Here is a 15,421-nt window from a genome sequence, read left to right as displayed (position 1 = left end):
CATACATATATATTTTTTCAGATTCTTTTCCATTATAGCTTATTATAAGAAACTGAATATAGTTCCTGATACTATATGGTAGGTCCTTGTTGTTGATCTATTTTATATAGAGAGTGTGTATCTGTTAATCCCAAACTCCTAATTTATCCCTCCCTCCCTTCCTGCTTTGGTAACCATAGTTTGTTTTCTATGTCCATGAGTCTATTTCTGGTTTAGAACTACTACACTTTTGAAGAAAACTTCCAACATGAGAGAGAGATAAACACAAGAGGAACCTAGGAATTAGAGAATACTAGGATACAAAATTTCACAAAACTATAAACTCTTTAGAGAAACAAACTATGTATGTTAAACAGGGGCAGGATAGAAATGAAGATGAAAATGGCAACTGAGAAAGGACCCTTGAAACTGAAAATGACAGCCAGAATTTAACATTAAATAGATGGGTTGAAAGAGCCAAGGAAACCTCCTAGAATATAATCCACAACAAACGAATGGAAAATAGAAGCAGAGGGGAAACAAAACACAACTCAGATGATCTGTTCAAAAGATCCAATATCTGACCTAGCGGATTCACAGAAAAAGAGAAAGGGAAAATGGCAAGAGGGAGAATTATCAAAGAAATAATAAGAATTCCCCTTTCCAGACTGAAAGGAACTCATCTAGAACTCAATCTAACGAAACAGACCCACACTAAGGCACGTTCTGTGAAATTTCAGAACAGTGGGAATAAAGAGGTCATACGAACTCCCAGAGAAAAGAAACGGGTCTCCTGGAGAGGATCAGAAATTGGAACAGCACCAGATTTTCAAATAGACACTGAAGGATTATTCAAAGCCAATTGAGCCATCAATGCCTTCAAAATGATGAGTACATGGTTCCGTGTCCACACAAACAATGATGCAAGTGTGAAGAAAGAATAAAGAGAATTCAGATACTCAATAACTCAAAAAATTTACTTCCTGTGCACCTCTTCCTGATGGCGTGTTACCAGAATATCTGCTTCAGTAAATGAAGCAATCAAGCCAAAAAGAGGAAGATCTAGGTAAAAGGGACTTCAATATAGGAGAGTGGTGAAAGGAGACCCGACTGCAGCAGAATGATGGGATGAGAGGGTTACCAAGAAAATGATGAATAGATCGTCACTGTGTTTAAGTATCTGAAGTAAAATACCAGGCATTTATTTGAGAGATCTGCTGGAACATTTGCAGAAAGTTAGCAATAGGTATAAGAAAACTTAAAAAAAATTTTTTTAAGTAAAAATATTAACTCCAGAAAAACCAAATATTTGCATGCGAAAGGATACATAATCATAGTAAACTATTTAGCTTATCAGTGAACAATATTTAGTCCAAAAAAAATGCATGATTCATGGTTTAACTGAAGTGGTTTAAAAATTATGATTATACTGTGAAGTATGGGAAGGAAGAGTGGTGGTGAAAGAAATAAATCTTTACCAACGACAATAGGAAGTTAAAAAGTGTCTAAAATTTGATATATCAAAAACAGCAGTATAAGCTTATTACTTAGAAGCCTAGAAGTAAATACCAGAAAAAGAAGCTAAATGCTTTCAGTGGCTGTCTCTGGGAAGCAATGCTTGGAAATGGAAAGGGATGTGATGTAAGACTGTTGTTTTCAATATAAGTCTTTCAGTATTCTTCGACTTCTAAAATATTTGTATGTATTACTCTGGATAAAAATTAGAATTGTGTTTTAAAGTGAAATGCTTAGTCCAAAATAAAAGTAAATTGACATAATATCATTTTATCTTCTCTCAGAAGGAATCTGAATTATTTGCTCTTTCATTCATTTATTCATTAAAAAAAAACAAACCACTTGGTCTGGAACCAAGGACAGGGTATAGAGTGGTGAACAGGAGAGGTCTTTGCCCTCCTTGAGGCAGACAGATAAGTAAACGAGGAAGATAATTACCACTTGCGACAAGAACAGTAAAGATGGTAGGATAGTGGGTGACTGGAGTCATAGAGTTGGCCAGAGAAGGCATCTTGGAGGAAGTAAACTATTTGTTCTGACTCCTAAAGGAAAAGGGAACTTTTTTTGGTAAAAATCTCAGATTGGAGTTTCCAGGACCAAAAAGATAGTGTAAATTCAAATCTTAAAATGTGCTGCACTATGTTTAGGAATTCTTTTAGATTTGGCAGTTTCAACTCCTCACCAAGACCAAGTCCTGGTCTCCTCCCTAGAGTGGCTGTTAAACTAAAATTCTTTAGTAATGGGGATAGGTAAATGCCCTCCAACATCCACCCCTAATATAGGCTAACTTCTCTCTTATTTTGATGAAATTCCATTTGATTTTTGCCTCTGAAGATCTCCCTAGTTTTCTGGAGTGTTCAGTTTATCCAACATTTCTTGGTGTTTTGTACAGGAGGTTTTCAGGGTATCTAGTCTACCAAAGAACAGGAACAGAAGTCAGGATGAGACAAGTAAAGGCATTTAAGGAAACTTTAGAGATGGAACCAACAAGACTTGCTAATGATTTGAAGAGAAGCAGAGGCATGAGAGAAAGGGGGAATTAAGGATATTCCTAGGTTTTTGGGTTGTACAATAGGAAAGGTGGTGATGTCATTTACTTAGATGGGGAAAGCAAGACAGGGAGAACGGCACAGGTTTGAGATAAAAAAAGCTTAAGAGTTATGTTTCGACAAGATAAATAGGAGACAACTACAACTGTCCAAGGGGAAATGTTATTTAAGCAGCAGGACACAGGAATTGGCGCCTGGAGACACCTGGGTTGGAGATACACCCTTAGTAGTTAGTCATCAGGATGGAGATAATAGTTAAAGCCAAAGCACTGGATAAGACAAGCTAGGGAGAGAATATAGAAAAAGAGAAGAAAAGACAGAGGCCTGAGGCTCTTCAACATTAGTGTTCAGGCAGAGGATGAACCAGGAAAGGCAACTGGTAAAGATCAGTGAGACTAAAGAAAAACGGGAGAATATGTTGTCACAGAAGCCAAGAGAAGAGAATATTTTAACAACAACAACAACAAAAAAAGGTTTTTCAGCTGAGCCCAATACCACTACAAGGGTGGGCAAGACGGTGACAGAGTGGCATCCAATCTGGTAACACAGAGATCCCTGGTGACACTCTAGCCAACCATTCCTACTCCTTCCTTCAATAAGGATCTAGCAATTCCACTCCCTGGTATTTACCCAAATGAGCTGAAATCTTACGTCTACACAAAAACTGCACATGAATATTTATAGCAACTTTATTCATAATTGACAAAACTTGGAAACAATCAAGATGTCCTTCAATAGATGAATGGATAAACAAACTGTGGTACATACAGACAATGGAATATTATTCAGCAATAAAAAGAAATGCACTATCAAGCTTTGAAAGGACATGGAGGAATCTGAGTGAATGTTACTAAGTGAAAGAAGGCAATCTAAAATGGCTACATATTGTATGATTCTAACTGTATGATATTTTGGAAGAGATAAAACTATAGAGATAATAAAAAAAGATCAGTGGTTGCCGGGGTTCAGAGGGATGAATAGGTGGAGCACAGGGGATTCTGAAGGGCAGTGAAACTATTTTGTATAACACTAATGGTGAATATAAGCTATTACACAATTGTCAGAATTTGTAGACTGTATAACAGTGAAATATAATGTAAACTATAGACTTCAGTTAATAATAATGTCAACAGTAATATATATCATATATCATAATACATCATAATAATTTATCAACATTGGCTCATCAATGGTAACAAATGTGCTACACTAATGCAAGAGGTCAATAATTGGAGAAACTGAGGGAGAGAGAGAAGGGGGTATATGCAGATTCTCTGTACTTTCTGCTCAACTTTCATGTAAACCTAAATGCTTTTAAAAAATATATATAGTTTATTAATATTTAAAATTTATTAATTGACCTTTATGAAAAATATTTTTAAAAGATAAATCTGACTCATAAAGTTTAAACTGTATTCAAGATGAGAGATAAGCTATCTCCCCAATTAGACAAGCTTTTCTATAAAAGTCTTATTAAAATGAATAATATACTTGGAAAAATAAGGGACTTCATTGTACATCAGAGTTTTGGATGATGTAAGCACTCTTCACAGAACAGCTGATCTTATCCACCAGCATCCACACAAGAGAAAGAAAAAGTCTCAGTTACTCATGAAATTATAATCTGACAATGTTTAAGTGTGGCAGTGGGCATGGCTTAGCAAGAAGAATAAGCACTCAGAAAGAAAATAATTAAGAATTTAGAAACACTATTCCAGTTTGCATTGGGAGCAGCTTATGATCTAAAATCTAAAAATCACACCCATACACAACATGGCTTGAAGTATGAATTCACAGTGGATTTTCCAGTCAATCACTCAGCCAAAGAGAACCCTGAGGTTCTAAGATAGTATGACAATCCTATCAAGTAGGTTGTTTTTGTTGTTTTGTATTTTCTTACTTCAACTCTGAATTTTGATCCACACACTATTTATTATTTTTTTTTATGAGGGCGAGGTAATTAGGTTTATTTATTTATTTATAGTTGGAGGAGGTACTGGGGATTGAATCCAGGACCACGTGCATGCTAAGCATGCTGCTCTACTACTTGAGCTATACCCTCCCCCAAGTAAGCTGTTATTCCCATTTTACAGATAAGGACAAAAATGTTAAGTGACCATAACAGATAATGATATAACCAAAACACAAACTTGGGAGTCTTCAAACCCCCAGGCTAGTGAAGTCAAATTACATGTTTTTAAGTCTTATCTCTGCTGTATAATCTCTGACAAGTTAAATTTCTCTTTGAATTTGTTATAGGAGTAATTACAGGAAGAAAGGAAAATGAGAGCTTTCCTTACATTACATGTACTAAACAAAAGTAAAAGACATGACTGAAATAGAGTAACACTTCTTACAGAATTTACAGACAGTTCTTTACCAGAAATGTCTTTAGAAATTAACCCAAACCTTCAGAAACTATCTGAATACGTTTGTGGATAGTCTCTCAATAAAACCATAAATGTTAATGTCGTAAAGTCATGATTCTTTCAACAGTCATAACCCATCCTTGATTTATATTCAGGTCCATAAATACTAAGTAGAATAAACAGAATAAAAAGAAATCTCCGAAGCATTTTTCTTTAGTAGATCACATATCTATCATTTACCTTTATCTCCAAAACAATAATGACTTCTAAACCCTGTGGACATGACTTCACTAATCTGAAGACTTTATAACTTGATCCCTTAGAGCACATTTCTCAAACCAACGACCACCTGTATCAGAACACTGGCTGCCTGTTAAAAATGACTCTAGATCTACTAAATCAGACTCTCTGGAGAAGACCGTGAAATCTTCTTTTTCTTTTTTAAATGAAAATCCCAAGGGTTCTTATACTAAAATCTTTAGACCAGCAGCTCTCAAATTTTTTATTCTCAGGACCTCATTACATCCATTAAAATTGAGGACCCCAAGAGCTTTTGTTTATGGAGGTATATTAATATTTACTGTATTACAAATTAAAACAGAAATTGAAAAAAATTATTCATTTATTTAAAAAACAATAAACCTATTACATGTTAACATAAATGACATTTCCATGAAAAACAACTTATTTTCAAAAAGAAAAAAATTAGTGGGAAGAATGGCATTGTTAATATTTTGAAAATTTCTCCAATGTCTGGCTTAATAGAAGACAGCTGAATTCTCAGTTCTGTTTTTGCATTCAGTCTGTTGTAGTAGGTTGTTATGGCTGAGGGGTAAGAAATTTTGACCTCACACTAATTGGAAAAGGGAGGAGAGTATCTTAATAATCTCTGCAGATAATTTTTGATATTCTTTAATACTACACTGAAATTTGGCAAGTAGTAGTTTCTTAAAGGTTAGATGCACTGTGGATTCTGAAACCACAGCAATGAACTCTCTACACTTAGTTACATTAAGATCCATTAGTCTGTGTTACATTTTTGAATAGAATGTTTTCCCATGCATGATTTTGTAAGGTCATGCATTGATCATTTGGAAAACACTATTTTGGAGACTTGTAGATCTTCCAAATGTCAACACATTTCATTATATATTATCAAAAAAATCACAATTATTACCATCCAAAAAATATATTAATATCAGGAAGCAGTATTAATTAATCCACAGTGGTGGATACAAGTTTTCTCAAATTCTAATTTTCGATCGAAAGCTTAAATTTTATTATCTGCAACAAATATCATCAGTTATTTTCCTCAAAGAGAAAGCTTCTCTCCCTTCATTTTTAATAAAATATCTACCAAGCTCCTCGTCAGTCTGTCAGTCACTCTCAAGTAAAAATAGTGTTTCATGAAAAAAGCCGTAGTTTGAGATAGCAACTCAGACAATTGCACAGTGTGCTTTTCTACCATACTTCTCTATGCAGCAGAAGTCCTTTATGTATGCCTCCCATTTCATTACAGAATATCAAAAAGACATCCTCAAGAGCTGAGAGATAATGAAATTAATATTGTTTACTGTTTCATCATGGACTTTAAGTAAAATCAGGTTGTTTTTTCTGACAGTGCTCTGAGTACAATGACCTCTAGTTTAAGTGCAAATGCCAGCTAAGTAAAAAACACAAATAATGCTATGAAAATAGTTTTGATCTCAAAGACCCATCCTGAAAGGATCTCAGAGACCCACTGGGGTCTGTGGACCTCATTCTGCAAACTGGGGCTACAGACAACTCAAACAGAAGCATCAGTGAGCAACCCATCCATGGGAACAATACAAAAACAGAAACCAAAACCCCTACCTCCACTTGCCAAAGGAATAAAGGAGCTTACAACAAAACTGTTGTGATTTAGGGATGCAGTGGTTGAGATTAATGGAAGCTGGGCCCTGGCACCATAGGTATATGAACAGAAAGCTTTAAAAAAAAATTGGAGGAGGGGGTGCTGCAACAATTCCTACCTGCCCAAGCGACAGGCAAACATTGGGGTTTCATTTAATGAGGTAGCTAGACTTCCCCAGAATTAAAGTTCAAGTTTAAGGGGGGAAATGTGCACTCTGTTAATTGAAAACCTACATTTCCAAACAGTATGTATACTATGATTAAAATATTAAAAGTGTATAGGTACACACCACATTGTACATCAACCATGATTCAAAAAAATTTTGATTTAAAAAAAGTGTACAGGTACAGATTTATTCATATGTGCCTAAAGACAAATATGATATTTACCATAACATTGTTTTCTGTCTTTAGATTCTGCAATCTATGCCTATCATTAGGAGATTAAATAAATTATGACATCCATAGCCTAGAAGGCTACTATGCAGATTTTTTAAATTGAAGTATAGTCAGTTTACAATGTTGTGTTAATTTAAACAACAATAAACTATAATTTTTTCCTCTAAGTTCTCTTAAGTGAGATCACAACAATGAATATTTAATACCACCCTAAATCCACAGTATGCAAATCTTAAAAACATGAGGTGGATATAAACATATTCACATAGAGTATTTTCTAAGATAAACAAAGTGACAGAAAGTAAGAAGATTTCCTTCTGTGGAAGGAAAAAAGAGAAAGAATAACATGTTTGTTTGCATAACACATGCAATCACTCTGGAAAGATTAAGTAAGAAATAGGAAACTAGCTGTCTCTGGAAAAGAGAGTTCAGAGGATAAGGTGAAAAGGAAGATGGTCTACTTACTACACACCTGTTTGTACTGATTAATTTAAACTTCCCCCCTCACCCCCCAAATAAGAAAACAAAATTCTGAAACTGAAAAACAAAACTGGTATATTCTTGCTACAAATCTGTGGTTAAGCATTCATCTTTCCCAAGGAAAGGGAAAACCGGTTAATCCAGGGACTGTATGGGTTCTCTGATGCCCCACCACTAGTCTCATTCTCCATTACTTGGAAGATACGCCCACTGGGGAAGAGAAAGGCATTCTCATTGCAAAGCTTAGGGTACACAGAGGTAGAAGTCATTAGAATCACACTGCTGTAGATGGGGCACTTCTGATCCAGGACACCTCAGATATATTTGCAGGGTTTTTGTTTTTTGTTTTTTATTTTTTAATAAACTTGACTTTTTAGAGCAGTTTTAGGTTCAAAGCAAAGTTGAGTGGAGAATACAGGGTTCACCTAAACCCTATCTCCCAACAAGCACAGCCTCCCCTACTATCGACATCCAGCAAATCAGTGGTACATTTGAGAAATGAAACTTGTAGATGGCTCCGCGAACCTAGGATTCTCCAACATAGTAATTAGGACCCTAAAGTGTCCCACATGCTTCTGCACACAGGTCACTCTTATTTATGTATTCTAATGGAAAGGGACAATAATACGGGGAATTAAGAATAAATATACTGGGGAGGGTATAGCTCAGTGATAGAGCACATGCTTATTAGCATGCATGAGGTCCTGGGTTCAATCTCCAGCACCTCCATAAAAAAATAAAATAAGTAAACCTAACTACCTCCTCCCAAAAACAACAACAAAAAAAGAATAAATATTGATATTTGGCTTCAGAATGCTTCAATTATTCCACCTGCTCCTGTGCATAAGTTACCATCCTAATTATGTCTTATTTTGGTTGTTTCAATAAATGTGCTCCCACTAAACATTTGATAAAAAGAGGCCCAAATATAAAACTGATTTGTCAGGCAAAGTCAGTCTGAAATTAAATATTTATTGTGTCTAAACCACAAGTAGAAAGAAATTCAATTTTAATGCTAACTCAATGCAATATTGCACTTTGCTTAGTAGTTTAGGGGAGAGGTAATTACACAGCTAATATCTGGGTTTTGAGGATTACATCTGGGTGGATTCAGGGTAGGGAAAGGAGAGAGGTACAAAGGAAAAGTCTGATGCTCTTAGATTCTGTCAGAAAAAAAGTTTTTGCTCAAAAGTAAAACAAAATTAACATCAGAAAAGAAATGAAATAACATGCATTTTAGGAAGCTTTCACCTAAGCAGGTGCTCAAAGTCACACTCAAATCCTCCAAATCTCATAACAAGAACGAGAGGTCAGGCTACCGAGAACTAATAAAATCAATCAACAAAGCGGGAAAACAGCTGGTTAACAGCAGACCGGACAGGGCTTTCCTAAATTGGGCTCACCTTCACTAATCTAAATCAGTTTTCAGAATTGGCTTCTACAAAAACTACCCAAACATCCCCCTAATAATTTGCACTCCTCCTCCACACCAGGGAAGCCATTTATTTACCAGAAGGTTTACTTTCTCTTTCAAACTCCGCTGGCTTCCTCTTGCCCCACATACAGCCCAGAAAGGACGAAGGGAGGCCTTTTCTCTCCTGCCTTCTCTGACCCCAAACTGGAGAGCTGGTGTGAGAGAACCTGTTTCATAGAGGAGCTGACTGGTTCTTCTTAACCAGGAGGCTATTTGGAGTACAGATTTGTTGGCAAAGGAAAGTTACAGGACAGGAAAATAAAGCTCTTCTCCAATGAAAACACACAGACTTATACACTTTGGCATACACAGAGGTGAAGGGACAAATCACCTCCCAGCCTCATACAGATCATTCATTCTCCTTAAGATGCTGTATCACCCCTAGGCTGTAAGCTTTCCCACCTTTCTTGCCTGACTCCTCCACCCCTCAAGCCTTTAATATTATCTTCACTTTCTGTACCCAGAAGAACTCCAAGGAATTGTTCAAATTCCTAAGTGGTCATTAAATTTTAATGTGTTGGATATTACTTCAAATAAACAGGCCACAATCATAGGTTTCGAAAGATGCAAGGCGGCATATGACAAGGGCATTGGTGTAAACAGGAATTTACGGTTTGCCTTGCCTATTCCTTTTACGTGGTAGACTCCAGCTCCTCCACCACAATGTAAATCCCCTGGTCCCTCTATTCGTTTAGGTTTTTTTTTTTCCTATTAGGTTAGAATCTCCTAATTACTCCTTCTCTCCTTTAGGTCATTAATGGCTACCGTGAATCATAACTTGCCTGACTTTGTAGCTAGACAGATACTGCAGTTTTTAATAATAGTAATTATTAGCGCTCAAATTTTAGCCATCCCACAGGCACTGTGCAAAGTACTTCATATACATTATCTTGCTCAATCCTCACAACTCCCTTACAGTGGGAACTGGCATCTGCATTTTATAACGAAGAAACTGCAACCCGGAGAAGTTAAAGCAACAGATCCAAAATCTAAGAGGTGGTGGATCTGGGATAAAGCCCAGGAAGTCCAACCTCATAGTCGTTCTTTTAACTCCTATCGCAACTGTGGACCATGAAACCCTCAAACTCACCGCCCAAGTGTTTCAACACTACAGTTAACAGTTACCTTAGGAAAGCTCAAAACATAAGTTCCTTGTTTGATGTAATTAAAAAGTCAAAGGTCAGGTGAAAGTTCAGTGATTAGTAAAGCCAGTTATTCTTATTGGATAGGGGTAGCAGAAAGGAAAGTCAGATAATCCGAAACTTATTTTATTTCGTGGGCACAGCTGCCTTCCTTTATTATTCTTTTACTAGGTTGTTAAAAAAGGAATTTGCAATAAATATGTCCAAGATAAACTGGTAAATAGAAAAAGCTGCAAAAACTCTGGAGAAATATACTCCAAATTATTTACAGGACATATATATATATATATGATATATATATATACATCTCTCTCTACATATAAAATATACATAAATTATATTTCTACAAATTTAATTTTTTTACAATAGCATGCATTACTTCATAAACAAGACAAAACAACTTATTTTAATGACATTTGAACTCAATTATTAACAGAAGAGAAGGGCTAAGAGCCATAGCTTCCTTTCCCCTCAGTTCAGTTCTCCTAAATTAAGAATTTCCACTTATAGCTCCCTGAACACACTATGCTGTTTTAAGTCTCCACACACTCATGTCCCCTTGGCCTTGAATGCAGCTGTTCACCACTCAACTTTGTTGGGAGCATTCCTATTCATCCTACAAAACCCTATTCAGGTGTCCCCATCTGAATACCCCTCTATGATAAAGCCTTTCTCTCACCCCTAAAAAGGGTTAATCTCTTTTCTTGGACAGTCAACAAAAACTTAGATTTAGGGAGTTCTTACTGTGTACCAGGCATTGTGCTAAGTATTTTACCTGCACTATCTCATGGAATCTTCAAAGCGCTAGGAGATAAGAAATGCTATCCTTTCTTCTTACAGATAAGAAAATTGAGGTTCAGATTCTGACTAAGAAGTGGCAGATCCAGGATCCAATCCCAGATGTGTTCGATTCCAGAGCCTGAACCTTGAACCACTGTGCCATCATCTCCCCTACCCTAAGTCCACACTGACACAGCACATACCCCGGTCCCCACAACACCACTTCCAATTCCATGGAAAAAGGGACCATATTTGACTATCCTTGGATCCTGCCTAGCACAATAATTGGCTCTCAATATATAATATATTTGCTGACCTGAACTAAGAGTTGTGATAATACTGATACATGAGAACTGACCATAACAGAAATTCTTTCTTCCATATGCTATTCCTTTTAAAACCTGGAGACATTTCAAACAACTTACCTCCAAAGAACCATCTGGCCATCCTGACAAAAGTGCTCCAGAGTAGGCCAAGGTTCCTTGTGACAAATGTGTAGCCACAATATTAATTTTTTTCACCATAACCATCAAAGACTGAAATAGCCCAGGGATATCATCCTGCAGGACCTCAACAAGGCTGCTCCAGGACATCAGGAGTTCTTGGGACTTGGGGAAGTCCTTCAAGTGCTCTTTGGCTGGTTTTTACACATGACCCCAAAGTTATGATTTTTCAAATATGGAAGACAGAAAATGTGAGTGGACATTTGTGGCCAATTAAAAATCTTCAAAAAAACACTCCTGCACTTAAACACACAAATCCGGTAAGTCAGGACACCTCTTTTTGGGTGTTGGCCCAGTTTATAAGGTCAGCTTCAACGACAGTTCCCCTGGGGCAGAGGCCATGTGCACTGATTTACCTTATACAAATTAATCGACTTCAGGCACGTGCCTGACACATAGTAGTCACATAGTAGGCACTCTGTAATTAAACATCAGGATCAAAAATCTTTAAATTCTTTGGTCTTACATTCAAGATCTCTTATATGTAGGCACTCCTTCTCCCCTACTTACCTTCCTGTTCCACCAGGATTTTGTTTGTGCTGTATGCCCATACCTCCTCATCCCAAATTCTTTATACCTGTCAAATTCCAACCATTATTTGGAATCCAGATCAAACTCTCCTTTGGCAAGAAGGCTTCCTAAACGACTGCACGCCTCATAACCTCTCCTTCCTCTGAAGACCTATAGCACTTAGTGAAGCACTTGTCCAACAGAACTTTCTACGATCTTAGAAACATTCTATGCCTGTGCTATATATTTTTTAAAATATTTAATAGCTACCTTGCTGGACAGCTCAGGCTTAATGTCTCACCATGTCTTTGAGGACAACATGCTGTATTGCATGGATAAAGCTTTTATGAAATCACCTCAGTAGACTGCAAGTTCTGGAACAAGGCATCTTATTCTTTATAGCAACTTTCACAAAGTTGTAAAGAATAAATATTGCTTTTTACACCACCTCTGAGAAAGCCGTGAGGTTAAAAGATGCTGGACTCAGCATTTGGAATGATGGCCACTACCTCTGCTCCATCTCACCATCTGAATATCAAGACACACAGAGGCAGGGAAGAGAAAGCAACTTTCTGGAGACACAAATGACCATTGATCTAGCCACAAGGCACTTTGGTTTGTTTGTTTGTTTGTTTGTTTTATCGGAGGGGTAATAAGGCACTTTGGTTTAAATGACATTTAGGTCACGACTATCCTTCACCTACAAGCTTGCCTAAATAAATCCCTCTTCCCATTAGCAAATAGCTAAATTCTGATAAATTATGCAGACTAAAAAGTTAGTTACTTTCCAAATTAGACATATCAATTAGGGAAAAAACCCTAAGCAAACCCCATTTGTACTTCGTCTTTTCACCTGTTTATTAAATAGCTCCCTTGGAGCCTTATAGCCTATTGGTGGTATTTCACTGACACTTTTCCCAGCAGGGCCTACACTCTAAATCAATATCTAATACTTAATTATAGATAGTCAAAAGCAAACAAAATATACAAAAGGCGCAAGTCCCACCACTCTGATACTCTACTACCCTGGGCAAGTGTCTTGTTTCTTTGGCCTCAATTTCCTCATCTACAAAACAGAGTTAAGGTTATCTAAATTATCTACCCTTTATGGGTGAAATCATAACTGTGGATATTTCTAAATGGTTATTCTTCCCAAAAGAACTACATATAAAAATAAGAGATTTATAAATTTGCTAGTGGTCCTTTGTAGTGGATACGGTAGCAAATATAGGCATTAAGATCAAGACTCCAATATCTACAATTTTTTTTTGTATTGAAGACTTCTTTCCTCCATCCCACTGTTCAAATGTCTCAACAAAAATTCTTGCTAGTACTCCAGTCTGGCACATGTAACAATAAATGTATTCACTGGGAACACATACATAAAATAAAATAGAAAATTGGCTGAATCAAATCATAATGTAGTTTAAATCCACATACAAAAGATTGAGATGATTCACTGTTCTGATTTATTCAAACCAGAGCCTTATCAGACAGACAGCCAAAAAGTCACAACCCATACACAGAATATACTCTAGATGCACACACAATAAAAACCAGCAGGTACATATTACATACATTTTCAGTAAGAATACATATGTCAACACCACACACTCACTTGATATAACACAGAGGGATGTGCACTAAACATGGAAAAAACAACTTGGGTGATGGTTTGAATTTTGCTAACTTAAGTGCAACCACACCCCCAAACACAGGTAAAGTTTGCACACATGACTTTGCCAAGGCCAGCCTGTCTTTGTTCCCCTCTCCTCTACATTTACCCAAGATCTTGGCTCTGAGACAGAAAACTCCCACTCTCTATTGGTTCATTCTGTCCTATGCAATTAGGCAACACCACAATCCAGTAAATGCAAGGGCTCAATTATTTATCTTCTGGCCAAGTTTGCCAGGTGTTTATAAAAGAACAATGTCGAGGAGGAAAACGGATTATTTCTCTCTAGAGCTGACTTGATGGGGATTTTATTTTGTTTTTTTTAGAAGGAGGAGGAGAGAAGCACGATTTAACCTAGAAAAAGACGGGAAGAAATTTAGAAAGAGTACAAGACTGTCAATTTCCCTACAGGAAACTTGATTCTTATGCAATAATCCTACCCACAACCAACCAGCCTGTGAGGCTGTAAGGGGACAACACCTATTCCAACCTCCAGAGGGGCACAGCTGGCTCCTAAAGGAGCGGGAACAGGGCGAGGCGGAGGAAGTGGCTCAGCCTGGAGCCGCCAGCCGGGGGGAGCGGAGAGGAGGCACTTGCCAACCCCCACCTCCATGATCTCCACCGGCGTGACAGTCGCTCCTGTGGCCGGAACGTCCCCAGGGCCCCAGGGAGCAGGAAGTCGGGGAGCTGTCCCTCACTCCTGCCACCCCCACCCCAGAATGCCCTCGCCCCAAGGTCCTCCACCTCGAGCCCATTCTTTCTCTTCCTCTGTGTGTCCCCTTTCTCAGAAGGAAACTTCCCTCCAGCGCACCCAGTCCCTTCAGAGGCCGGCTCCTGTCATCCCAGGGAGTTGTCCCTTCAAAGCGACCCTCCGTGTCTCCTGGTATCCCCCCACTCCTCTGAAGTTTCCATACACAACTCCCCCAAACACTCAGGGGGCTCCCAGACCCTCCGCCCTCCTTCCCAGGATCCCCAGGCCTGGGGGCCATCGGGGGGGCGGCCCCACCCTTAACCCCCTTCACCTGCTTCTCGGGCTGAGGCCCGACAGGCCGGGGCTGCGCTTGCGCCGGGGTGCGGGCGGCGGGGCTCCCTCGGGCCGCGGAGTCTCTCCTAGCAGACGCGGGGAGAGAACGCAAACAGGGGTGCTCGTCAAAGATCCGGTTCGGGCTCGTTCCCTCCGCCGCGACGTCGGAACCCCAGGCTCCCCCTCCCCGTCTACGCCGCCGCAGCTCCGGAAACCGCTGAATTACAGCCCCTCCAGCCAATCCCCGCCCAGCCCCCAGCCTGGCCTCGACACGCCGCTTATGCATAATTCATGAGACAACTAGTTTTTTCGTCCACCCAGAGGCCCTAGTGAGGGTGCTGTACACCCGAAGCCTCACCCACCGGCCAATGGGGAAAGCCTCTGGGAGAAAGGGCGGAGCCAAAACGAGGCTGGGAACGCCCCTGTTCTGGCTGTTCCGAGGACTCAGTGCTCCTCCCTCCTCAACAGCTGGGCAAGAGCCCAGGCCTTGGGCAGAGAAGCCCGGGGGGAGGGAGGGAAAATGACGGGAATGTCCTGCTGAAAACTCAGCTGAGTTCCTGGCAGTGCGTGACGTCAAGACACTTTAAATGCCCCTGCTGCGGCTCTCTTCTGCCTGCTCTCCCTTTTCC

At 38.8% G+C, this 15,421-nt stretch overlaps 1 protein-coding gene across 5 annotated transcripts in view; it reads right to left on the bottom strand.

Moving 5' to 3' along the window:
* STAT3 (signal transducer and activator of transcription 3) overlaps positions 1-15,055 on the bottom strand; it is a 58,099-nt gene extending 43,044 nt beyond the window's left edge. For 2 of the 5 annotated variants that reach the window (XM_074343388.1, XM_074343387.1), the window contains exon 1: positions 14,791-15,054. The gene's annotated coding sequence lies outside the window, so the exon portion shown is untranslated. Of the gene's footprint in view, positions 1-14,790 lie in introns of all 5 variants that reach the window. The other 3 variants (XM_074343386.1, XM_074343384.1, XM_074343389.1) reach the window with 2 other exon arrangements.
* Positions 15,056-15,421: the final 366 nt, after the last annotated feature.

Source organism: Camelus bactrianus, chromosome 16, assembly GCF_048773025.1.
Source record: "Camelus bactrianus isolate YW-2024 breed Bactrian camel chromosome 16, ASM4877302v1, whole genome shotgun sequence".
Classification (NCBI taxonomy): Eukaryota; Metazoa; Chordata; class Mammalia; order Artiodactyla; family Camelidae; genus Camelus; species Camelus bactrianus.
Note: the sequence above shows the minus strand (reverse complement) of the source record. Positions and strands in the feature narration are given on the sequence as shown.